At 43.5% G+C, this 24,842-nt stretch overlaps 1 protein-coding gene across 5 annotated transcripts in view; it reads right to left on the reverse strand.

The window, feature by feature from the left end:
* The window catches only part of STON2 (stonin 2), a 130,142-nt gene that overhangs the window by 42,522 nt on the left and 62,778 nt on the right, over nt 1-24,842 (reverse strand). The window contains exons 1-3 of one of the 5 annotated variants that reach the window (XR_006282037.1): nt 21,947-22,189; nt 16,654-16,658; nt 13,586-13,664 (exon numbers count right to left, since the gene is read on the reverse strand). The exons of 3 other annotated variants lie outside the window; for them this stretch is intronic. The gene's annotated coding sequence lies outside the window, so the exon portion shown is untranslated. Of the gene's footprint in view, nt 1-10,026; nt 10,171-13,585; nt 13,665-16,653; nt 16,659-21,946; nt 22,190-24,842 lie in introns of those variants that run through there. One more of the 5 variants, XR_006282036.1, reaches the window with a different exon arrangement.

Below are 24,842 nucleotides of genomic sequence, written 5' to 3' on the forward strand. Positions count from 1 at the left end.
GAGTTCCACTGGTTAATTGGGTATTGGGTGGAAAAAGTGCTTCCTCTTGTTTGTATTAAACCTGCTGCCTATTAATTTCATTGGGTGATCCCTGGCTTTTGTATTGTGCAAAAGGGTACACAACACTTCTCAATTCACTTTTTCCACACCATTCGTGATTTTATAGATCTCTATTATATCCCTCCTTAATTGTCTCTTTTCTAAACTGAAGAGTCCTAATCTTTAGTCTCTCCTCAAATGGAAACTGTTCCATATCCATGATCATCTTTGTTGCCCTTCTCTGAACCTCTTCCAGTTCCACTATATCATTTCTGAGATGGGGCAACCAGAAGTGGACACAGTATTAAAGGCGTGGATGCACCATGGATTTATGTAGTGGTATTATGATATTTTCTGGCAGGGATTATCTTTTCATGTGCTGCATGTAGATGGTTATTTCCCAGAGTAACCTTTTGCAGATCAAAGTCCCATGTACTAAGATGATCAGTGAGCGTGCCCAGTTATTCACTCCAGTAGGTGAGCTGGAAGTTCTGTAAACTTCCAAATGGAGGCAGCACAGTTTAGTGTCAGAAGTGCCCAACCTGTGGTTTGCAAGCAATTAATGTCGTACAGAGGACCCAACCCCCTGAGGAGCAGAGCTCCTTCTATGCTCATTGACATCACTGGTCAAGGTGCCAACAAAGTCAGCAAAAGCCACAACCTACGCTTCAGAGTCCTGTGGGTTTTTTAATAAGTTCATGGAAAGCTACTGTGCGGTTGACAGTCCTGTTTCCATAGTCTTTTAACTCAATGTTATTTAAAAACAAGTCAACCTTGAAAAATATCAGTATATGTTATGCCTTTACAGTTTTGAAACATATCATTTCTTAAACAGTCTAGGAATATATCAACACAAATCTAGTTCCCAAAACAAAATTCAAACCAGGTTTCCTGCATGGATTGGTTAAGTGGTTTTAAGCCATTCCCCAAAACTCCTGGTGATAATCAATAGGCCTTAAATCTCTTACAGTTTCTCTCCTAGAAGTAGGAGAGGTCAGCATTGTCACAACAGGAGAGCCACGGAGCAGCAGCAGGTCTGTTCTGTGACATCTATTGTAGCTTTGGAGTTGGAACAGGCCGAGACTTCTACTCTGGGTAAATGATTGGCGGGGCATCTCTGCAGCATCTGAAATGCTGTCCCACCCCCATGCCCTGCCCTGTATAGTGGAACCACACCAGTTCTGGTGTGTCAGGGAACTTCTGAAAGGTTGGGGCAGAATTGCCCCTTATAAAATAGTCATATGGATACAGATTTGCTATTCCTGGGGTTTTAGAGCTGCTGCAATCTAGCAATGGGATGTTGACCCAAAGCTTAATTGTATTTGGTCTCCAGTTTAGAGTCTACTGTTAAAATGAAATGAAGCAATCCTTGTGGAAGTTAGTGCTCAATTCACTGAATGCAAATGAAATTCATCTGTATTTGAAACAAGCCAGCTGTTAATCTGGAAAAGCCATTTAGGCTATTTTACTTCTATCGAGAATTGTCATGATTAATTCACATTAATCCATGTATTGGAACTTTACTTAAGTAGTAATTAGCCCAGTGTAGGAAATGGACTCTTTACTATTTCAGATTAAACTTGCTGCAGGTTTGGTATGAAACTCCACTGTGCTTAACCAGGCCACAAATATAGGTACCTTAAGTTGGGCACCCAAGTTAGAACAGTTTAGCTTCAGGTCTAGGAAAGGTATTACATAACATACAAACAGCCATAATGGGTCAGACCAAAGGTCCATCAAGCCCAGTATCCTGTCCTCTGAGAGTGGCCAATGGCAGGTGCCCCAAAGGGAATGAACAGACAGGTTATCATCAAGTGATCCATGCCCTGTCACCCAACCCCAGCTTCTGGCAAACAGAGGCTAGGGACACCATTCCTGCCCATCCTGGCCAATAGCCATTGATGGAACTATCTTCCATGAATCTGTCTAGCTCCCTTTTGAACCCAAGTATAGCATTGGCCTTCACAACACCCTCTGGCAAGGCATTCCAGTGAAAAACGACAGTGCGTTGCGTGAAAAAATACTTTCTTGTGTTTGTTTTAAACCTGCTACCCATTAATTTCATTTGGTGGCCCCTTGTTCTTGTATCATGAGGAGTAAATAATACTTCCTTATTTACTTTCTCTATACTTTCTCTGATTTTATAGACCTCTATCATATATCCCCCATATTCCGAGTGTCACAGCTACTGACCTGAAGAAGAGCTCCGTGTGGCTCAAAAGCTTCTCTCTCTCTCACCAACAGAAGTTGGTCCAATGAAAGATATTACCTCACCTATTTTCTCTCTCTTACCTATGGGATAGGCAGCCAGAACATTTATAGAAATAATAATGTATAGTACATGTCTAAAATAATCTTCCTGATGTGGAGTATTCTTCAGATTGCAGAGGGACTCAGGTTCAGATGGAAGTCACTTTGACTCAGTCATGCAAGGCATGGAGCTACTTCTTTGTTCTTTTTCTCTGTCTGCTCAAACATTCAGGTCTAATGGGTGTCAATGCCTATAGAGTGTAGGCCATGGTGTTTGTTTGATTTTCCCAACATACTCTAGCCAGTCCCAAATTGGGTCTTGGTCTTCTTATCTGACACATGTAGGTACCAGAAAAGAGAAGCGAATTGCTTACCAACAACTAGACCTCATCTCCGATTCAGAATTACAGCTTGACCTTATCTTCAGTAGACCAACATCAGACTGCCCTACGGAGTTGTCACAGCTGCAGGCCTGAAACAACATTACAACCAACCAACCAACCACCCACATCTGATAGTAACAGAGATTCTTTCCTTTTCTTCCTCCTCTTCCTTTCTGGTGCTTGTGTTTTGTCTGTGTTCTGCTGGGGATACTGATTTAACAAAATCAAAGGTTTGTGAATGAGCAGAATACAGTTTGATTACAACCCAGTGAATATTTCCATGGTTAAAGAAAAGGTTTCAGAACACAAAGCTGGTTTTGTAATTTACAGTTTTCCTGCACATCTAAGTTTAATAATGATGAATATTTGCATTATGTTGTACTTATTGAGACGATACGCCTTGGGCCATGATAAAGAACCCCAAATTCAGCAATAGCCATAGAGTGCACAAAGTAACTTCTCAATAACCCATAAACCATGATATTCACCTTGCTCCCATGTTGATCCTCATCTCAAGTTGCTGCTGGGAGCAGGCTCTGGGCATAAGGGTAATGGGCTGGATGCAGGACTTAAAAGACAAAGCTCTATGGCCTTTGCTATGCAAGAGGTCAGATGAGGTCCTTACTGGCCTTACAAAAATGTCATTTATAAGATACAAAATCCAGCAAACTAGACCTAAAAGAGATTTTTATATTTAGCAAATTTACTTTCCAAATACATTTCATAATGCATTTTGTACAAATGTATGGAAGTTTCACTAATGTTCTCAAAAATGGATTATAGTGAAACAGAAACATCCAACCAAGCCAAAAAAACCCCAAACCCACCAAATTAAATTAATTAACTTCTTGGTCAATGACTAATCAAACAATGCAAATGATGCAGCAAAGACACACAAACTACTTTGAAATATAATTCTGAAGAACAGTCTGACTGAGGCTGCAGCAAAAGATCAAGATACATGGCAAGGAGAGTCTCAAATAAACCCTTTAATCCAATTTACTATTTTAGTTACATATTCCAAATGAGACTGGGGACTTGTCTTCTAGTGCATTAGTCCACACCAAAGAGATGTAAATTCTAGCATGCACTAGCGTGTCACCCACTAACTGACCTATATGGACCCTGGTGGCATGCACTGAAAGCTTCCTAGTGTGTACTAGTGTAGTCCAATTTCAAACAGTACTACATTAAAACACACACTGGAGAGCTTTTAGTGCACACCAGCAGGATCCACATGGGGCAAATGGGGCAGTTAGTGCACAGTAGAATTTATATCCCTCTGGTGCACACTAATTCACTGTGTACACAAGCCCATACTTCACCCAGTTCAGGGACAAGGTGGTTAATGCTTTTAAAAGATTCCTAGATTTTCAGGCCATAAGGAAACATTATGAACATCTAATGTGATCTCCTGCATAACACACATCATAGATTTTCACCCAGTGATTTCTGTAGTTAGCACATTAACTAGTGGTTGAAGTATTGGTAGAATTTCTCTCTCAAGCATAAGTATCCAAGTCAAGTGCCACAACAGGGACAAGATTGTATAATAATAATAAAATAATAATAATAATAATAATGTGTGATTTCTTTTGGACCTGTAAGTGACACCAACTATTCCAAAGCAGCTTTCCCTCTTCTCTCCATCAAGACTCCTGCCTTCACTAGAACTCCGTCTCAGGTGTACAGCTTTGCAGAACTGTCTGTCTATTAATCTGGCTAGTTATTAGTTTCTCTTTATTAATCTTGCAATGTGAGTGATCAGTTCACAGGCTCTCATATTTACCTAGAGTACACAGTATCCAGATCCAGTTTGTTCTGTAGATCAACTCAGTGCATTTCTATAAACTGGCCAGAAGGTGGTACGTTAAGACCAATGTAACAATGACATTTTCACGATATAGCGAAAACATTTATATTGTACTGTAAATGTACACTGCAATTTACAGAGCATAGGTAAGGCCCAATCCCTGGCTAAAGAATTTACAATCTAAGCTACCTAACACTTTCCACTCAGGTTATGCCATACATCTGGGGCTCACGTAGCCCAGTTACAAACACTGTCAAGTTAGGTTTCAGAGTAGCAGCCGTGTTAGTCTGTATTCGCAAAAAGAAAAGGAGTACTTGTGGCACCTTAGAGACTAACAAATTTATTAGAGCATAAGCTTTCGTGAGCTACAGCTCACTTCATCGGATGCATCCGATGAAGTGAGCTGTAGCTCACGAAAGCTTATGCTCTAATAAATTTGTTAGTCTCTAAGGTGCCACAAGTACTCCTTTTCTTTTTGCTGTCAAGTTACTTGCACCCAATTCTCAAACAACTGATTTCAACCTTCAAATCAAATGTATGTTGCCTTGTGGTGATTAATTTGGTCTAGAATATTTCCAGCAGTCCAATCCACTATATGGGACACCCACAACAGTTTGCAATCACAAAGACAGCTGCTGACAACTGACCCGTCCCAGGTATGGCTTAGACTGGTCCCAGATGAGTGATGGCAAGAGAATTCAAGCTCCCAATGGGCTATTATGCTAAGGCCTTGTCTACACTAGCACTTTTCTCTTTGTTGACCTAGCCCCAGTGCAGTCCCACCAGGGGATGTGACAGCGTGAGCACTGGGTGTTTTTATCTTTGTGTTGTGGTGGCAGCAGGTTTTGTAAGGGCAGGGAGGATGGATGCAGGATCAGAAGAAACTCTGACTAGAGGCAGGGGAGCATTCCTTGCAGGAAGGTAGAAGGACAGAGAAAGTGCCCAGAGGGAAGAAGTGTGGGCAGGGGCTGTGCCCATTGGGAAAGGAGAAGCCCTGCATATGCCCCTCCCCCAGCCATAAATGGGAATCACCTCTCTCTCTTTGCACAGGTCGAGGGATAGCAGAATAGTAGAGATCATCTGCCCTAGCTCTCTCTAGCCAGGAGCCTTACTCTAGGGTTCTCCCAGGGGATTCAGACAGCAGCAGAGGTCTAGGCACCAGGCAGCACTCTGTGCTGGCACCATCCTCTCTTTCCTCTGAGCCAAGAAGAAAGAAAAATACATAAATGGGCCTTGATGGAAGAAGAGTCAACTGTCCACTGCTGCTCCCTGCAGACACATAAGTTACAGCTTAAAAGACCTGATCAGTCTGGAAATCTGGATGGCTGAGCCCAGGACTGAATGACATTCCCATCTGTCCTCACTTTGCGGTGATCCTACAGGCAGTTTGGAGGAAGAGGAGGATACTCTCCATTGACCTGCGAGCGTCTTTCCCAACCAAGGCCTCCTATCAGTGCAGGATCTGCAGCCTGTCACTGAGCAAAAGCCTTCCTGGGGCTTTCACACTGTGTGGGCAGAAAACTGCTCTGAGGGAACATGACTGATAGGGACTGACAGAAGAAGAGAAAAAGCAAAGCAAAGCCCTCCTATCCTCTCATCTCTATGGTGTTGTCTTAGCATGGCATCAGTTGTACCTCAGGGTGGACATTAATTAGTGATAGGTATCTTTCACTCTGCTGCATCTACACTGGCAAGAGTGGGACTTGTAATTCAACACATGTGGAAGCTGTCAGGGTTACAGGGCTAACTGCACCTCTGTCTCCTTCCTGGGTTCTCTGAGGACACCCCTTCAGGTGTCAAGCATCATACCTTTACCTCTCCTGGGATAGAATTCCACAATTCTCCCACTCAGACTAGCCTGTGAACCCACTGTGCTTGGGAACAAAGCATTTAGAGACACACATGTCTAGCTGACCTAAAGGCCCTGATGGTAACCTGGGCAGGTCTAGGGTTGCCAGGAGTCTGTTTTTCGACCAAAAAGTCCAGTAGAAAAGGGGACCAGACAGTTTCCAATCACCAGTACTGGAGCAACTGCAATCAGGCTCCAGGCTGAGAGGGCAGGAAGAACAGCAGCTGCTGCTGGAGCCTGGAAGAGCTGCTCTCTGCTTATCTGCTGAGGGAGAGAAGTGAGTGACTGGCTCCCGGACCCAGCTCCAGCCTCTCCGGCAGAGAGATAGGTACCAGTGCTGCCACCACCTGGGAGCGGGAAATCCTTTGTGCCCCCGCCCCCACTCTACTGTGCCCCTGCCCCAGCCCCTCGCTCTAGGAACAACCCCAACCCCACCCCCACCCCGCTGTGGTCCGACCCCTCACTCCAGGGTGACTGACCCCGATCTCCCGCCCTGCTGTGCCCTGGCCCCTTGCTCCAGGATGACTGACCCCCATCACCTACTGTGCCCTGGCCCCTCACTCCAGGAACCAACTCCGTTCCGCCATCCCCCATCCTGCTGTGCCCCCACATCGGCTCAGGGGTTTTTACCACTATGTCATCCAGCTCTGCTCTAAGCATGTCTGCACAAACAGGTTTTAAAAACTGCACCAAATCTGCACTACAGCTTCAGCTGTTACTATTATCAGTGGAGCACAGGTGCTGAATTACAGGTCTTAATATTGCTACAGTAGACAAGACCCTTGCAGGGCATGGGGACAAGGAAGTGCTGATGACTGCAAAAACTGCTGCTCCTGTTCCTAACAGAGATGGAAGCAAAAGAAAATGCCAAGTAATTCACCGGGGAAGCAAAAGAAAATGCCAAGTAATTCAGGGGGGAAGGAGGTCTCTGTGCAGCTACTCCAAGAAGGGGAAAAGGAGATAAACATGGATGACAGATGTTACAATTCTTGCATTAAAACAGCTGATCCAAACAGGTTATATTTTATCAAGGCAAATGAAGAATGCAGGATGCCTTTTTACAGGGACTTTGGACTTAGCTCATATTCACAAAGAGCTTAATATCCACCTCCTCTCTGATTCTAAATCAGCTATAGATATGAGGTTCATTGCTCCCTTCTGGCTGCTACATTAGCAGTTACTTTAATAGCAGACATCAGGAGAAAGTTTAGGCCAGGGGTCTCAAACACGCAGCTTGCAGTGTTATTTCCTGCGGCCCGCCAAACTCCCCGCTCCCTCCCCTGCCCCGGAGTTATTTCCTGCAGCTGCCAAGCTCCCTCACCTGCAGTCCCTCCTCCCTGCTCCTCTGCCAACCTCCAGATGCTTCCTTCTGCCAAACAGCTGGAGGGGGAGGAGCGGGGAGCCACACACTTAGGGGAGGAGGAAGGGAAGAGGCGGGGCAGGGGCAGGACTTCAGGGAAGGGGTTGGAATGGGGGCGGGGCCTCATGGAAGGGATGGAGTGGGGTTTTTGTATCTTTATATGAAAAGGTGTAAGTGATGCGACCCTCGGGGCAATGTACTAGTCCTAATGTGGCCTTCATGGTGATTTGAGTTTGAGATCCCTGCTCTAGATGGCAATGCCAGCAGAGAGTCCAGAGATTGAGTGGGCCATCTGCCTCTTACTCCCTAGAGCACAAGGCACCCTAGCAGTGGGAGGGATAAAGGGGAAGTTGTGTTGCTGTGGTCAGCTGTCCATGCTGTATCTGTTGTGTGGATAAAGAGAAAATTCCATCCCCAGGATTGTCAAAATAGGCTGGCGCAAGAGCTGAATTCACTAGTAATAATAATAAAAAATTCTCTCTGACTGCTGAGGCTCAGTCAGTCATTTAGCATTCGAAAGAATTACACAGCTGCACTTCAGCTGGGAGGGCAGAACAGTAGAAAAGGGAGCATCCATGTTTGATGACTGACACCGACAATTGAGATTTATATGTATATATGAACACAGTCCTGGGTAAAACATTTAAATCCTGGAATCCAGAGCTTCAGATGAAGGGAAAGGGGGGAAAAGAACAAACGTTTCTATTTTCAAACCTGCAGCAAACCCGCATTCAGCACATGCCTGACACTTATTGGCTCCCTACAGCACTTTAAAATAGTAACACTCACTTCCTGCTTCCTGAACCCAGGGCATTTCCAAGGATTAAGTTTTATCTCATACACAGTCAGTGGCTCAAATTCTATCTGCTAAATCTGACTGTGTGTCCGTGCACACAAGAGCGGTCTGAGGGATGGGGAGGTGTGTTAGAAACCATTTTCTTTGGGAAATGAAAACACTTAAAGGATGGTCTCTCCTTTTACAGCTGTGAAATAATCATCTCATATTTATAAAGTACCTTTCAACCCAAGGATCCCAAAGTAATTTACAAGATAGAGCCACTGAGCAATGGTCTTACTGTTAAAAGAACTACAGAACCTGTTTCCTAATGTCAAGCTTAAATCTATGTGTACACTAGAACTTTAGCTAAGTTTGTAACTAAGTTAGTGATGTGGTTGGCTCTAAATATGGTTTGGGTCCTTATTCAACAGTTAATACTTGATTAGTAATCAAAGCAGCTAATAGCATTTCAATTTTGCTAGTGGCCCAGGATGGCATGCCTTTGTTTTCCTGTAACTGGTCCCATAAGCATTTTTCCCAAGTGTAGAAGAACCCCTTAACTATGCCTCTGCAAACAGCATGGCCATTCCTTTCTCCCAGCTCTCTATGCAGTAGGACATCTCCAAGGACCAGGGACCTGTAGGGTGTTGGGAGAAGAAGTTAATGTTTGTGAGGTGCTCAGTATTATGATGATGGGGGCCTTACCAGAGCCTTGCTTCCACAATGACCTAGAGGGAGCTAACATTTGCCTCAAATTCTTTCAGGAACTTTGTAGTACATGGCACAAGGGTTAAGTGATTGGTTGGAGATGGGGGTGAGAAAGGAAAGAGGTAAGCTTGGAGGGAATGATCTATGTGCTACCAGTGGATCTACACAGATTTTGTTTCAGTTGTGTGTGTGCGCATGTGCAGCTTGATTAGCACCTGCCCACGCCATCTTACATTGCAGACTGCTAGTAGTCCCTTTCTTGCATAAGCACCAAATACAGCCTCCCAACAAATGCAATAACAATAAGGATACTGTGACATTAGTATCAGAGAAGCAGAATGATCTAGTGGCTAGTGGATTGGGATTTAAAATATGAGTTCTAATCCCAGTTCCACCACAGTCAGTGGAACCTTGACCAAATCACTGACCTCAGTTCTGCAGTTTCCCTCTCTGTAATACAGAGACAATACTGTTACACTGCAAAGTGCTAATGGCTGCCGTCAAGCAAGCCTTTGATCTATAGGCAATCGCAGACTTCATTAAAATTGATGGGCATGTGACGCTACGCCCATATTCTTCATAGAGATATTGTTATGATATGAATATGGCATAACTAAGATGAGTTTTATGCAAGATGGGTCATGTGAGGAATCATTGGAAAGGTTATAATTTACTGATTATCCTATTTGTATGCCTGTATCATTTCTGTATCTGAAGTTAGGAATATTGACTTTGTAACAATTACAAGTGCATTTACGACTGGGGAATGCCCACCAGACAGAATGCAATCAGCATGGATGGGCCATTAGGAAGAACAATAGGACTTTGAAGATGCTAATCCCCCACCTTCATGAAAAGTTTCCTGGGATGCTGCAAACAACCTTGTCTCATGGCTGCTTTGACACTGCAGGGTCATGTCATCATGTTATCTGGTACTGGATTTCATCTTGGACTACTAGTATTTTTCCACTAATAGGGAGTGGGAATCAAACTGGGAAACAAAGGATGCTCGCCATATGGAAATCCTATTTAAGGCAGGAAAGTGAGTTAATCTTGGTTCTTTCTTCACTGAATCCCCATCCAGGATGATGGCTGAAAACATCTAAGAAACAAAGACAAAGGGGAGGAATTCTGGCTGGAAAAGGGGTCTGGCCTGTAAGAGAAATACCTGGAGTTTTAAGCTGCAAGAGAGAGCAGTTTGCTTTCACGAACCTCTGCAATCTGCCTAAAACAAGATTTACGGTGAGAAATTACTACTTGTAACCAGTTGCTTTATTAAGCTTAGTTTGCGTGTTTGTTTTATTGGCTCAGTAATCTACTTTGATCTGTTTGCTATCCCTTAAAATGACTTAAAATCTATCTTGGACAGTTAATACACTTGTTTTTGTTTTCTCTAAGCCCAGTTTGTGGAATCCATAACTGGGCAAAAGCTGTGCCTATCTTCCTCCAAATTGAGGGAGGGAGCAAATTTCATGAGAGACTTTGTGGCCCTTGTTGAAACAATAGGGGAGGGAAGACAATTGGTTTGGTTGTCTAGGAAGAGATTTGGGAGTTTTTCCAAGATTTTTACCTTAGAGAGCAGACCTTTACCTTAGAGAGCAGAGAGTAAAGACCTTACCTTACCTTGCCCTCTACATCTAGTATTGATTATACAAGGATGGGGGTGGCTGTTTGCACCCTTTCTTACAGAACCTGCACCTGGGAGATGCAGGTATTCACCCAGATAGGAATGGGACTATAAAAATAAGTCATAGGAGATTGCTCATAGAACCCAATTAACGAAAGCTCTGCACAGAGTGAGAGTTACTAGAGAAACCCCAACTGAGAAACTGTTAGACTTCTCAGTAATACACCAAGATTTTCAGAAATAAATGCCTAGGTCGAATAGATACTGGAATACATTCTCATTATATCAGTATAAATACAAGACTCTATTTGATCTGCTTATAACAGTTTTTCCTGACTCTCTTTCTAACCCCGTTTAAGAGTTGTTACCAGTTTTCGTACTATTGTCCTTTTTCAGGATGCGGATATTAAAGCTCCAGTTACGTTTCAGCATGGTGTTGAGTAAGATTTGCTACAGGACCATGGACTAAGAAGAATAAAATTCCCACCAGCAGCATCAGTTCAGCCTTAATCGTTATTTGTATTATGCTAATACTAAGAGCCTCCTATCAAAAGTTTGGCTGTACTGTCCTAAGCAGAGTACAAACAGAGTAAGATAGAGTAACTGACCTGAAGAGCTTACACTGTAAATAAACCACACTAGTAGGAGTTGTAGTATAGACACAACTCTGATGGAGACTGATTTTTTCCACTGTGCCTATTAAAACAGCAGTGTTAACTGATATGGTGGTAAAAATGCTAGAAGTTTACAAGTTCTTTGCTGCAGCCAGTGTTCTTATTTCTTTCCACACAGGGGAAATTATAGCCCTGGTCCGAAAGCCTTTTCAGCTACACTGAAAGTGTTCCTGACAGCCTGGCTGTGCCAGCGATCATGGGTAGGACACAATTTATTTTTTTAAAATGTCATGAGAATGTTGTTTCCCGCAATCATTGTTTTATAAAGGTTTACCCTGCCCATCCTGGCCAGCAAAGCAGTGCTGAAGATGGTTCAGAACACAGTCCGTTTCCCAGACAGATGGAGTTGCACCTGCTTGCTTTCCAAATGCAGATGATGAAAAGGTTTCTGAAGGTAAATGGGGTCCAACTGAATGTGTGGATGTCAAAATGAGCATGAGTTGCCTGCCTGGCTTTAAAGAGCAGTTTTGGGTATGTCTGCACTTAGAAACCCTGCGAGGTGGGAGGATCCCAAAGCTCAGGCTGCATCCCAAGCCCAAACATCTAATTAATGTAATTAATTAATGTTACATGTTACATTACATGCAATTAAACAGCCCCTTAGCATAAGCCCCACAAGCCCAAGTCACCTGGCATGGGCCAACTGTAGGTGTTTAATTGCAGGTCAGACGACTTATCATCCCATAACACTACCTCACTTCTCATCCCTAGTCATTGGGATGTTTGCAAAAAAGGACACAGAAGGTCAGGACGACAGATGACAAAAGCTTGCTTGTTTCTGGTTCATTACCCAGAATGATTAGGCCAGTCATCCTTTTGCTCCTGGCTTGAAACTCCTCTAGCACAGCCATTTCCTTCAAGCACACGAACAGAACAGTCCCCGTTATAAAAGCCCAGCTGCTATGCAACTGCTCACAATTGCAGGAAATCAACAGAACCAAATACTGGGCTGTTATCTTTCTTCTGTCATTTGGAGTTTTGTTTTTTCCTATATATCTGTGTGTGGAGTTGCCACAGCACACAGGGTTATTAGGGGTCACTCCACAGAAGCAGCCATTCAGGAATGATCCAGCAAGCCACAGCTTCCTCTCTCTCACTCATCTTTTACATGGTCTGAATGGGAGAGCATTTACAAAGGACAAATAGGCACAAACCTCAGTATGAAATGAGAGGCTGATCCATGATGGTGCCACGTGGCCAAGGACGAAGGACGGAAATAGGTGACCCGTGATACAATAAAAATATTTTTAATTACCCTGGGATTGTGTGGCAAGAAGTGTAGAGGAAATCGAGGCTTCCTGCCTCTCCTCTCAGCACAAACATTGTCACATTTCCATCGGGCATGGAGACCTTGACACACCTTACAGTTTTGGTTTCTGCCTGTGGTCTAAACACATGATGTATGATACCAAAATAGCCAGGTTCCCTTTTGCTAGACCTTTGTTGTGTATATCAGTTCTGATTTCTGCTCTTTTTTATCCTCATCTTCCTCCACCAAGCTTTGGTCTTTGACCCCTACAGTCTTCAGGGTCTTCTCCTTCCCCTGCAAATGGTGCTCTGTACTCTGGGCAGAGAGACAGGAATTCACCTAGCAGCTTCATTCAACAGTCCTATGTCCCTTTGCGAAATGGTAAGAGGAGCTGAAAACACTAAAATAGCCTTGTGGGAGAATTAATCAGGGGGCCTGAACATCAGCCAGGTCAGGCTGATAGGGGCATTAAGTCAGCTTATTGCCATGTATAAGAGATGAGGAGTGAAATCTGCAACCCGAAGGGAGTTGATAAAAGAAGGATGAGAACTTCTGTCATTGAATATCTTTTATAGGTCACTACTAGGGAGGTAGAATACTGGGAGAGGATGAAATAATGCTCTGTTGCATTATAGCAACGCCTACATTGCATGTGACAGACATCCAAATGGAAAGGAATGTTTATTAAGGGAAGAGAAAAGATCAAAAAGATGGAATATTTAGCACATATATAGTATAATAGTGCACAGAGATGGAAAAGACCTATCACATCTTCAGGGTGCAGGTACAGAATGACAAGAGAGGGAAGTAATTACATTGAGGAAGAAGTTGTACTAATAAACCTTTCTCTCTTACCTAATACGGAAAGTGGTTTCTTTAATGTTCTGTAGCCCTCCCCCACTCTGATGGACATCTAAGAGCAGCTTGCTGGCTGAAAGAAGAGATAGTAGAGGACAGAATGTGAATGGCATGAAAGACAACAAACAGGGGCCAGCAGCTGCCTCTGTCCTGTAAACAAAGTACAACTTTTCTAAAGGGCCATGTGGGATTTAGCAGCAGAGCCTTGAAAGAACTGAAGTCTCTGAAAGAAAACATCAGTTTCAGAAAACACTCTTCAGTTCTGCAGACTGAGGGAGGATTTGATAGCAGCCTTCAACTCCCTGAAGGGGGGTTCCATAGAGGATGGAGCTAAGCTGTTCTCAGTGGTGGCAAATGACAAAACAAGGAGCAATGGTCTCAAGTTGCAGTGGGGGAGGTCTAGGTTGGATATTAGGAAAAAACTATTTCACTAGGAAGGTGGTGAAGCACTGGAATGGGTTACCTAGGGAGGGGGTGGAATCTCCATCCTCAGAGGTTTTTAAGGCCTGGCTTGACAAAACCCTGGTTGGGATAATTTAGTTGGGGTTGGTCCTGCTTTGAGCCGGGGGTTGGACTAGATGACCTCCTGAGGTCTCTTCCAACCCTAATCTTCTATGATTCTATGATCAATGATTAGAGAACTGAGGGGATTACAGATGACAAGATATTAAAAGGACTGGGACTATTCAGTTTGGAAAGAAGAGTAAAGGCAGAACAAAATGAATGAAAACGTCAGTTGTGCATTTCTCTTTATCCATACAAAAATATCAAAAGGTCATTCAAGAATGAAATAGGCAACAACCATTGAACAGGTAAAAGGAAATGTTTGTTAAAACCATGTATAATGAAGCTGTGGAACTCACAGTTGCAGGATATTACTGATGGAAATCGAAAGGTTCTGAAGAGGATAAGGGTTCTATGAACAAGAACAGCATCTGCAGTTACACTGACTAGGGCAACAATATAGTCTCATGCTTCAGTGTATAAGCTGACCACGGTTTGGGGACAAGAAGAAATTTCTCCCATGAAGCAATACTGCACAGTTGTCTCAGTACTTTATGGAGGTGATTTTCCCCCCCTCTTGACTCTGAGACATTCAGGTATAGACAAGTAGCCAGAAACAGAGACCACATTAAACTGAACCATTAGGAAGGTCTGAACTGGGTATTCCTAGAATGCTGTTCGCATAAGGGACTTCTTACAGGATATGAGCATGCAGTGTAATATTTGATCTCTAGAGCTGTGACTACAGGAGTTCATAGGTTCACACTGAACATCTTTGTGACAATAAGGTCAAAAGAAGGAACATGAAAGGGCCAGCCAACTGGACAAGGCACATATTCTTTATGTAAAAATTTGAATTAAACATTTAATTTAGAAGTAACATTTCACATATCATTTGCTGATGGACGTGTTTATTCCCCACTGAATTCATCAAGCCAGATTCTTCCCTCACTTACTCAGGTTCAACTCCACTTATGTCACTGGGGCAATGGTAGGTGTAATTAAGATGTATATCTGTTTGTGTCAAGGAAGTAGACTGCACTGGAGACAAGTGTGTACGAATTTTAGTGCTCTTGAAAGGCTGACAGCCCTGGAGATTAAGTTCTTATTTACCCACTGACAGACACAGGATGTTTCTCCCTGATTGCTCCATCACTGTGCTTTATCCCTGACCTGAAGGAACATCTTTGAGGAATATGAGCTACTTTCTAACCACATGCCTCATTCTGTGCTTGGCCCCTCTGTTGGGATTGACTAAAGCTGTCCATTAGAAACATCTTGGGTGATTTTTTTTGTGATGTAGACAACATGAATTGGACTGAGACCCACCAAACTCATTTAACATAAGCCTCTGAACAGCCATCAGATAGTAACGATTTGACTTGAATGGTTGCCTAAAGATGAAAGACTATGCCACCCATTAACAAATCCTCTAAATTAACAAGTCTTCTCATGTACAATCTTATTCCCATGAGGCATCAGTAGGTAATTAGCAAGCCCCTGCAAAACCAACCACCCTCCCTCCCCTCCTTGTGAGGAGTCTGAACTCTTTTGCCCATCTCTCCCCAATTAAAACATAAATCAAGGGAGATCCCCCTTTAAACCTCCCCATTACATTTAGCCCCTGCTTTCTGTTGGGCTCTTTGTCTTTGGGAAGCTACTTCATGGAAAGATTATGGGAAGACAACTGTCCTGCAGACAATAAAGCTGTCTGCAAACCAGGCATTTCTGAACAGAAGAATTTTCAACCTGTTGCTATAGCAGCAGGGTGAATGTGATTCACTGGCAACATTATTGCAGTCACTGCTATGGGGTGGTGGTGAGTGAACATGTCCATTCCAAATCCCTACTACACTGCCTAGCCCACAGGCTGTGCACAGCTCTTAAGGAGCAAGCAGCAGTGTTAACTCTTTACTGCACATTACCAGCAAAGGGCAGCAGAAGCTGGTGGGGTTGTTACAGAACTGGGGTTTGGAAATGCCTTCCTTTTGGATCCATCAGAAGCAATAAAATAATCAAAGGGGAGAAAATTCAAAATGTTCTCAGAATTGCCAGGTTTCCAGGTGGATTAAAAATGCCCAGTAGTTGCTGTACACTTTTAATGTAAAGTCACAATTAAAATAGCATATTCTTCAGTGTTAATGACAAGTCAATTCAATTACCCAAGTTAGCATTCCCCAAACATAAATATAGCCCACACTGGCATTCCAGGTAAATTCAGCCCATTCAGCAGGAGGCAGACCTCCACTGGACTTTAATGAACCTGGCCCTAGGTGCAGTGTCTCAAGCAGTGCATGCAGGCATGGTGCACATAGCATGATAAATTTTGAAGGCCAGAAGGGACCATTGCGGTCATCCAATCTGATGTGCGTAAATATACACCATAGACCAGGGATCAGCAACCTTTGGCACCCGGCCCGCCAGGGTAAGTCCCCTGGCAGCCCAGGCCAGTTTGTTTACCTGCCGCATCTGCAGGTTCAGCTGATCGCAACTCCCACCTGTCGCAGTTCACCGTTCCAGACCAATGGGGGCTGTGGGAAGCGGCACAGGCCGAGGGATGTGCTGGCTGCCGCTTCCCTCAGCCCCCATTGGCCTGGAGCAACGAACCGCGGCCAGTGGGAGCTGTGATTGGCCAAACCTGCGGATGCGGCAGGTAAACAAACCAGCCCGGTCTGCCAGGGGGCTTACCCTGGCGGGCCGCGGGCCAAAGATTGCTGATACCTGCCACAGACTTTCAGCAAGTAGTTTCTGCATCAAGCCCATAACTTCTGATTGAGCTACAGCATAATCTTTTAAAAAGATATGCAACCTTAATACAGATGCTCTTAGAGGAAGAAAAGAACGTAGATCACTGGTCTCCAACCTTTTTATGCACAAGATCACTTTTTGAATTTAAGTGCAACCCATGATCTACCCCGCCCCTTCCCCGAGACCCCACTCCGCTCACTCCAGCCCCTGCTCCCTCCATCGCTCACTCTCCCCCACCCTCACTCACTTTCATCTTGGACAGGGGAAAGGTTCTTTTTGGTTCAACTGGAAGAACTAGAGTTCTGGTTCAAGCCTATCTCTCTACACAAATGGTTTGAAAACTCAGTTCAGAAAAACACAACAAGGTTTGGAAGTTTCTCTAAACCTTTTAGGTCTAGAAATCACTGTGGAAACCTCACGAGAATAGACTCGCTCATGAGAGTTCCAGCACTTCAGGTCAGGGCAGAAATACTGCTGGATCAGCATTCCTGACATTTCAGTGTTTCTCTGTCTGGTCCCAGCTGGAACCTGTATATGCTGCAGCAGATGCAAACAAGGCAATAAAGCAAAGATAACTGAACAGTTTCCAGCTTCTTAAAAGATTTGGGGTTCAGTTTAAATTTGGGGAGGAGAAAGTTCAGTTGATTCCTTTTGGTACATTGTTTTTCCCATTTCCTATCAAGGGACCACCTGGAAAAAGGATTGCTGTATTTGCCAACAGGTGGCCAGATGCCAGAGCAGAGTTAATCACTTAGTAGAGACCACAGGCGCCGACTTTTGTTTTTGCCGGTGGGTGCTCTTCTCTCCCCTCTCCCTCCTGTGTGAGCGGTGGGCAGGACCTTGTGGGGAAGAGGCTGGGTGGGGGCGGGGGCAGGGCCTCGGGGCAAAATGTGGGCAGAGCCTTTGGGAGAGGGGGAAGAGGCTGAGCAGGGGTAGGGTCTCAGGGGAAAGAGGCCGAGCGGGGGGTGGAGCCTTGGGGTGGAGCACAGGCAGAGCAGTGGGTGGGGCCATTTTCCAGGTGCCAGGGCCCACAAAAGATTAGTCCAGCCCTGCAGGTGGGTTATTTTTTTAGTGGGTACTTGAGCCTCAGAGCACCCACGGAGTTGGAGCCTATGGTAGAGACGCTCCTTAGGTGGTTTCGTTCTGTGCATCCTGCATGCTACTGCAGATGGGATATAAAGCAAGGCCCTCACATTCTGTAGGCAGCAATTTTTCTGGGCGAGACAAAAGGGAGCCTCTCCCCTTGTATCAAATCAGTAGGAGCTGTGTTCAGCTGGAAGTAACTCTGCAGATCTTTGGTCGTTAAATGTACTTTACTGTGAACAATATATATAGTAGTACGAATACAGTGATATGGGTACATGCTTCTTTCCATACGAAGGGGAATCACATTAAACCTACACTTGAATATGAACACAAAGGTGTAATTTCTCATTGGCATATTTATAGTTCACAACAGGTTTGTAAAACAATTATTTCAGAATGTGAATAACCAACAGTGACCACTAATATAAGGGCATCAGAACTGCCAAAGCTACTACAATGTCAATATGTAAATAATACCTGAACATGGCTCAAGCAAGGATAGATGGACCATACAGCTTGTGGGGGAAGTTAAGATTTGTACTATTAAAATATTAGGCCACCTAGAAGTCATGAATATGGTCTTGAATACAGCAATGTTGTCAGGAGATCTGTGTCCTCAGATTCTGAGCAGTGGGCAAAGCAAGAGGATGCAAAAGAGATAGCACCTCATGCTGTGAACACCAAGAAGGATTCAAACAGATGCTCAAATTGCTTTTCCTTTCCATGATCCACTTAGGACAATGAATTCAGGACCTCCAGAGTTAGAACCATGACTCTCTACAGTTTAAGCTTATATATATTTAAGCTTATAATTGTGTATGTGTATTATATATTTATAGGTATACATATTCTATTAAAAATTTAATCCAGAATTATCAAAATTGTCAACACCACCTAAATTTAGGCACCAATATTCATATTCAGACACCTATATGCCTACCTACGTATGGATATAAGTGGCTAAATTTAACCACGTACATTTGAAAATTTTGGTTTTAGCCAGGAAACTCGTTCACATTGAGGACCATATTCACATGATAGGTCTCAAAACATAATTGTAAACAGGGAATCATCATGAAGTGGGTGCATTACTGGTGCAGTCCCACAGGGATCAGTTCTTGGCTCTATGTCACTTAACATTTTCAGCAATGATGTGGAAGAAAACACAAAATTGTTACCAATAAAGTTTACAGATGATACAAAGATGGGGGGAATGGTTACTGATACAGAGCAATTGGGATTGTGTGGTAAGCTGGGCACAAGCAAACCGTATGCATTTCAATACAGCCTAATATAAAGTCTTACATCTAGGAACAAAATAAATGTAGGCCAGAAAGACAGAATGAGAGATTCTAAGTGGAAAACAGTGACTGTAAAAAATACTTTGGGACGCAGGTATTGGTGGACAAACAGTGAAACATGATGCCCAGCGCAACAATGGTCAAAAGGGCTAATGTGATCCTAGGATATATAAACAGGGAATATTAGGTAGGAAGGTTATATTACCTCTGTCTCTGACACTGGTGTGATCCTTACTGAAACACCATGTCCAGTTCTAGTGTACATGATTCAAAACTGGATATAGTTCAGACAAGAGCCACCAGAATGATTACAGGATTGGAAAATATGCCTTAAAGTGAAAGTTACAAGGATCTCAATCTATTTAGCTTATCAAAGAGAAGATTAAGAGGTAACTTGATCACAGTCTATATGTATCTACATGGGGAACAGGAATTTGATAACAGAGGGCTCTTCCCTGTAGCAGACAAAGATATAACAAAATCCAATGGCTGGAACTTAAGCTAGTTAAATTCGGAGTAAAAATAAGGCACACATTTTTAATAGTGAGGGTAAGTAATCATTGGAACAGTTCATCAAGGGTTATGGTAGATTTTCCATTACTGGCTATTTTAAAATCAACACTGCATATTTTTCTAAAAGATATGCTCTCATTCAAAACAGGAATTAATTCAGGGAATTCCTGTGGTCTGTGTTATACAGGTGAGACAGAATGATCACAGGTTACAGAGTAGCAGCTCTGTTAGTCTGTATTCGCAAAAAGAAAAGGAGTACTTGTGGCACCTTAGAGACTAACAAATTTATTAGAGCATAAGCTTTCGTGAGCTACAGCTCACTTCATCATAGAAGATTAGGTTGGAAGAGATCTCACGAGGTCATCTAGTACAACCCCTTTCTCAAAGCAGGACCAACCCCAACTAGATCATCCCAGCCAGGGTTTTGTCAAGCCAGGCCTTATAAACCTTTGAGGATGGAGATTCCACCCTCTCCCTAGGTAACCCATTCCAGTGCTTCACCACCCTCCTAGTGAAATAGTTTTTCCTAATATCCAACCTAGACCTCCCCCACTGCAACTTGAGACCATTGCTCCTTGTTTTGTCATCTGCCACCACTGAGAACAGCCTAGCTCCATCCTCTATGGAACCCCCCTTCAGGGAGTTGAAGGCTGCTATCAAATCCCCCCTCACTCTTCTCTTCTGCGGACTAAATAAGCCCAGTTCCCTCATCCAATGGTCCCTTCTGGTCTTAAAATCAATGAATTATGGTAAATTTTAAAATGTTTCAAGTCCAGCCATTTGCAATTCCTGTGCACAGAAAAAACAGCTTCAATTATTGTATAAAGACAGAAACAAATTTCTACTCCCAAGCTTGGTTAACTCAAAAATAGCTGGATGGATTTTGCTGCAACTTCCCTGCAAAAATTCACCATTGTGCCAAGACCACACATGGAAAGTTGCTGCTGAATTAAGAATTTTTGAGAGTTATAAGGAAGTGAAAGCCTGGATGGTGTGCATTAGGCACAGAATCATCAATATTTGTGTGAATTTTTTCACCCATCCTCATGTCTAGAAATGCACTGCACAGATATTTTATGCTCTTAAATATAATCAGGTTGCAATTCAACCCACTGTTTAAAAATAACATGCATGTAAAAAAAGTAGCTGGTATCAAATTATCCTCCCCATAGAACTTGCCTTTAACAGACCTTTGCTTTCTGCATTTCAGGACCCCATCCCAAAAGTTCTGGTTGTTTGTAAATTCAGTTATTTACTCCTGCACACACCAGTGCAATGAATTTCTTGTATTTAGAACAAATGTTGAAACACAGAAATTGCCAAACAATGCAGCACTTGATTAATCTGAATTGCTCACTCACCCACTGAATTTCTACAAAGAACTCCTCTGAGCTGTTAATCTCATGGCAAAACTTGTTTAGAAACCTGTGCCTCTTTCCTGGAGACACCCTGTAAGGTTTCTAGATGGTATTACACACAGATTTCCATTCTCCCCTCAACAATACATGGAGCAAATTAATACATTCATTTTTGTTTGTTTCAGTTTCCTCATCTCACACTGCAGAGAAACAGCTAAAAGCTTTTATCAGGCAAGGTACAATCCCATCTACTTTGCCTTATGATGGGGTCCCTCATCAGAAAAGAAATCACCTCCCACAATAAACAGTTAACGCATCAACCTTACCCCCCCCCATCCCCATCATCATCATCATCATCCTTCTCTTAATTTTTAAACTGGGACATCTATAATAGTGCAAGAGAGTTATTATAAAAATAGCAACAGGCAAAACAGCATTTCAGCCTGGGAAAACATTGCAAGCTGATGTCATTATGCAGGCTGCACCTTCCACAAACACGGTATCAAAAGCTTTCTAGTTGGCTTCTGAAGGGCCAAAGGGCAATCCTGCCTCATCCCAACCAGTTTCACAGCATCAGCCTCTCTCTCTCTCCCTCTCCTTTCCCAAGCCAATACTATCCGGTTACAAGTTCACACAGACTTCAGCAGCTAAGACATTTCTTCGAACTGCTCCCTCTCTCTGCAGAGCAACTGGCTTTTTTACAATCTACCCATTCATCTCTCCACATTAGTGACCCCAAGGATCATTGTTGTCCTTTCTCCCACGGCAGCTTCTGTATCCCCCGGAATTAAAACAAAACAGAAACAGATCACTCAGATGAACTTATTCCTCTCACTTGTTGCACTTACCCGGAGGGGAGGGGGGCTGGGGGAAGGGCAGAGCACTTCAGCAATTTCCTCTATGCCAACCCATGGCTTTCAGGCTCGCCGGGTGTGTGTGTGTGTGTGTGTGTGTGCGTGCGCGAGACAGACAGACAGACAGACAGAGGCTGCGTCCGTGTGGCAGTTGTGGAGGGAGGTATGCACTTTGCATGCTTGAGCAGGATCCGTGGCTGTTTGCATGCCTGCCAATCAGCCCGTCTTGTTCGTGTGGGAAGGGCAGATAGAAAAAAATGTGCAGGTTACTTTGCGATCAGGCACACCCAGAAAGACAAGGGGCGGGAGATAGGCAGAGAGGGGGCAGGGAACAGGCAGAGAGTTTGGCAGGAGCAGACAGGGGGTGGTTGGAGATTTCAAGTTAGGCGGATATTTGTTAAGTGAAGCTTTTATTTAATTGAATGGGGGAAATAAATACATCTCCTTGTTCTGGCAAGAAGCATTTCAACTGATCACCTTGCGCTAGAGCCCAGCAGCCTCCTCCCAATGCCAGCAGCTGAATCTCTTTCTAAAGTTAACTCTTCACATAACCAAAAAGAAAAGGAGTACTCCTGGCACGTTAGAGACTAACAAATTTATTTGAGCATAAGCTTTCGTGAGCTACAGCTCACTTCATCGGAATGCATCTGATGAAGTGAGCTGTAGCTCAGGAAAGCTTATGCTCAAATAAATTTGTTAGTCTCTAAGGTGCCACAAGTCCTCCTTTTCTTTTTGCAAATACAGACTAACACGGCTGCTACTCTGAAACTCTTCACATACGAGCCCTGTTGCCTGATACATTCTTGTTTTTCCCTCCCATATGAACTAGTTTGAATTTATTTCCAGACCAGGCAAAACAGGAATCAACGTTTTAAATTCACGGTATTCATCTCACTTTCAAAAATCCATTCCTCGCTATTGTTTCACTCCCTGATGGAAATTTATAAACATTCCCTAGTCCCTTTCAAGCTAAAGGCCATGTGCACTGAGGAAAGATAGCCTGATACCATTTAATTGTACCTAGAATGAAACAGAACATAATGCCTTTGATGCAAAACATGCCCCTGATCATTCCAAATCTCCCATCATATGATGTCCCCCTAAAACAGTTTGGATATAAAATCCAATTTGGTATAAAATCTCAAGACCACGGGGACAAAACCTCTGTCAGTGTCCCCGGAGACAAACCAGCATCATTCTACTCACATAACATTTCAAAGGCTACTGAGGGTTTCCTCACTTCCCCACTCCTTGTTATGGAGGGACAGAATGTACTGAGCTTGAAGCATCAGGAACGATAACAGAGATTTCAAGACAAGAGCTATTTGGAAGACTTTAAAGCCATGTAGGAAAGTGCCTGGCTTGCAAAGATCTCACTGATTTTCCACTTTCCGCTGACACAGTCAAGTTGTCAAAAAAGGGAAATAATTTTAAATGAATTTGTTGTACACATGGTAAGTGGAATTAGGGTCTGGATGGTGCAGACTGACCAAATGTGGAAACCACAAGGAAAGACTGAGCCATGGTCCTTGGGATTTTGGGTCCAACAATGAGATGGACCAGATAAAGCAACAATGAGTAGGACATGGGTGATGAGAAGGGTATAAAAATGTTCAAATGAGAACAGCAGGCAGCAGACCTGACTGCAACCACCTATTGGAGTAAAGCAGGCTGCCCCACTAGAGAGCTGCATTAATGACTCAGGTAGAGTGAGTAAATAATGGATTTTGGGTTTGGGGACCAAACCGGGGGGAAAAAAAATCAAGGTTGATTATAACTGAAACCATTTTTAATTTTTTTTTGTCAAATCAAAAACTTTAAAAATGGATTTAAAATCAACCAAAATGTTTTGGGTTGATTCAAAACAAATTTTTTTAGTTTGTCCATATGTGGGTGTTTTTCAGCTTAAAAAAAATTGAGCAAATTTGAATCTGAAACACTATTTTCAAACAAAAAAGTCAAAATGAAACATATAAACTTTTTCATAGGAACGGCCATACTGGGTCAGACCAAAGGTCCATCTAGCCCAGTATCATGTCTTCTAACAGTGGCCAATGCCAGATGCCCCAGAGGGAATGAACAGAACAGGTACCCATCAAGTGAGCCACCCCCTGTTGCCCATTCCCAGCTTCCGGCAAACAGAGGCTAGGGACACCATCCCTACCCATTCTGGCTAATAGCCATTGATGGACCTATCCTCCATGAACTTATCTAGGTCTTTTTTGAACCCTGTTATACTCAAAACATTATTTTAGATTTTTCTTAGCCAAACTAGTCATTGCATTTATCCTGAATTTGTGAATAGTTTTAGAGCACCAAAAATGCATTTTTGACGAAAAATCTATTAATTGAAAAAAATTTGCTCAGCTCTACTCAAAAGAGGACAGCGGTAATCCATTTGGGGAGTCGATGGGCTGGATGGAAGAATCAATCAATGGGACTTCCTTGCCCAGGACCACCCCGAGACGTGAGAGATGTAGCGAATGCATATACCAGTGGTTCCCAAACTTGTTCCACCGCTTGTGTGTCCCTCGGCCCACTCCGCTTCCAGCAGCTCCCACTGGCCTGGAGCAGCAAACCGCGGCCACTGGGAGCCGTGATCGGCCGAACCTGCGGACGCGGCAGGTAAACAAACCGGCCCGGTCAGCCAGGGGCTTTCCCTGCACAAGTAGCGGAACAAGTTTGGGAATCACTGGTGCACGCGCACGCACGCACACACAGAGAGAGAGAGAGAGAGAGAGAGAGAGCGAGCCCGCAATAGACCCATGATCCTCCCACATAAGACTGGCTATTCCACCCACTCATTGATAACAAAAAGTTGGATAAAGAGATGTCTGAGGTAGTTAATAGAAGGTCACAAAAAATAAAGATGATGTCTGCAGAAAGATGA

Source organism: Dermochelys coriacea, chromosome 6 (assembly GCF_009764565.3).
Source record: "Dermochelys coriacea isolate rDerCor1 chromosome 6, rDerCor1.pri.v4, whole genome shotgun sequence".
In the NCBI taxonomy this organism is placed as follows: Eukaryota; Metazoa; Chordata; order Testudines; family Dermochelyidae; genus Dermochelys; species Dermochelys coriacea.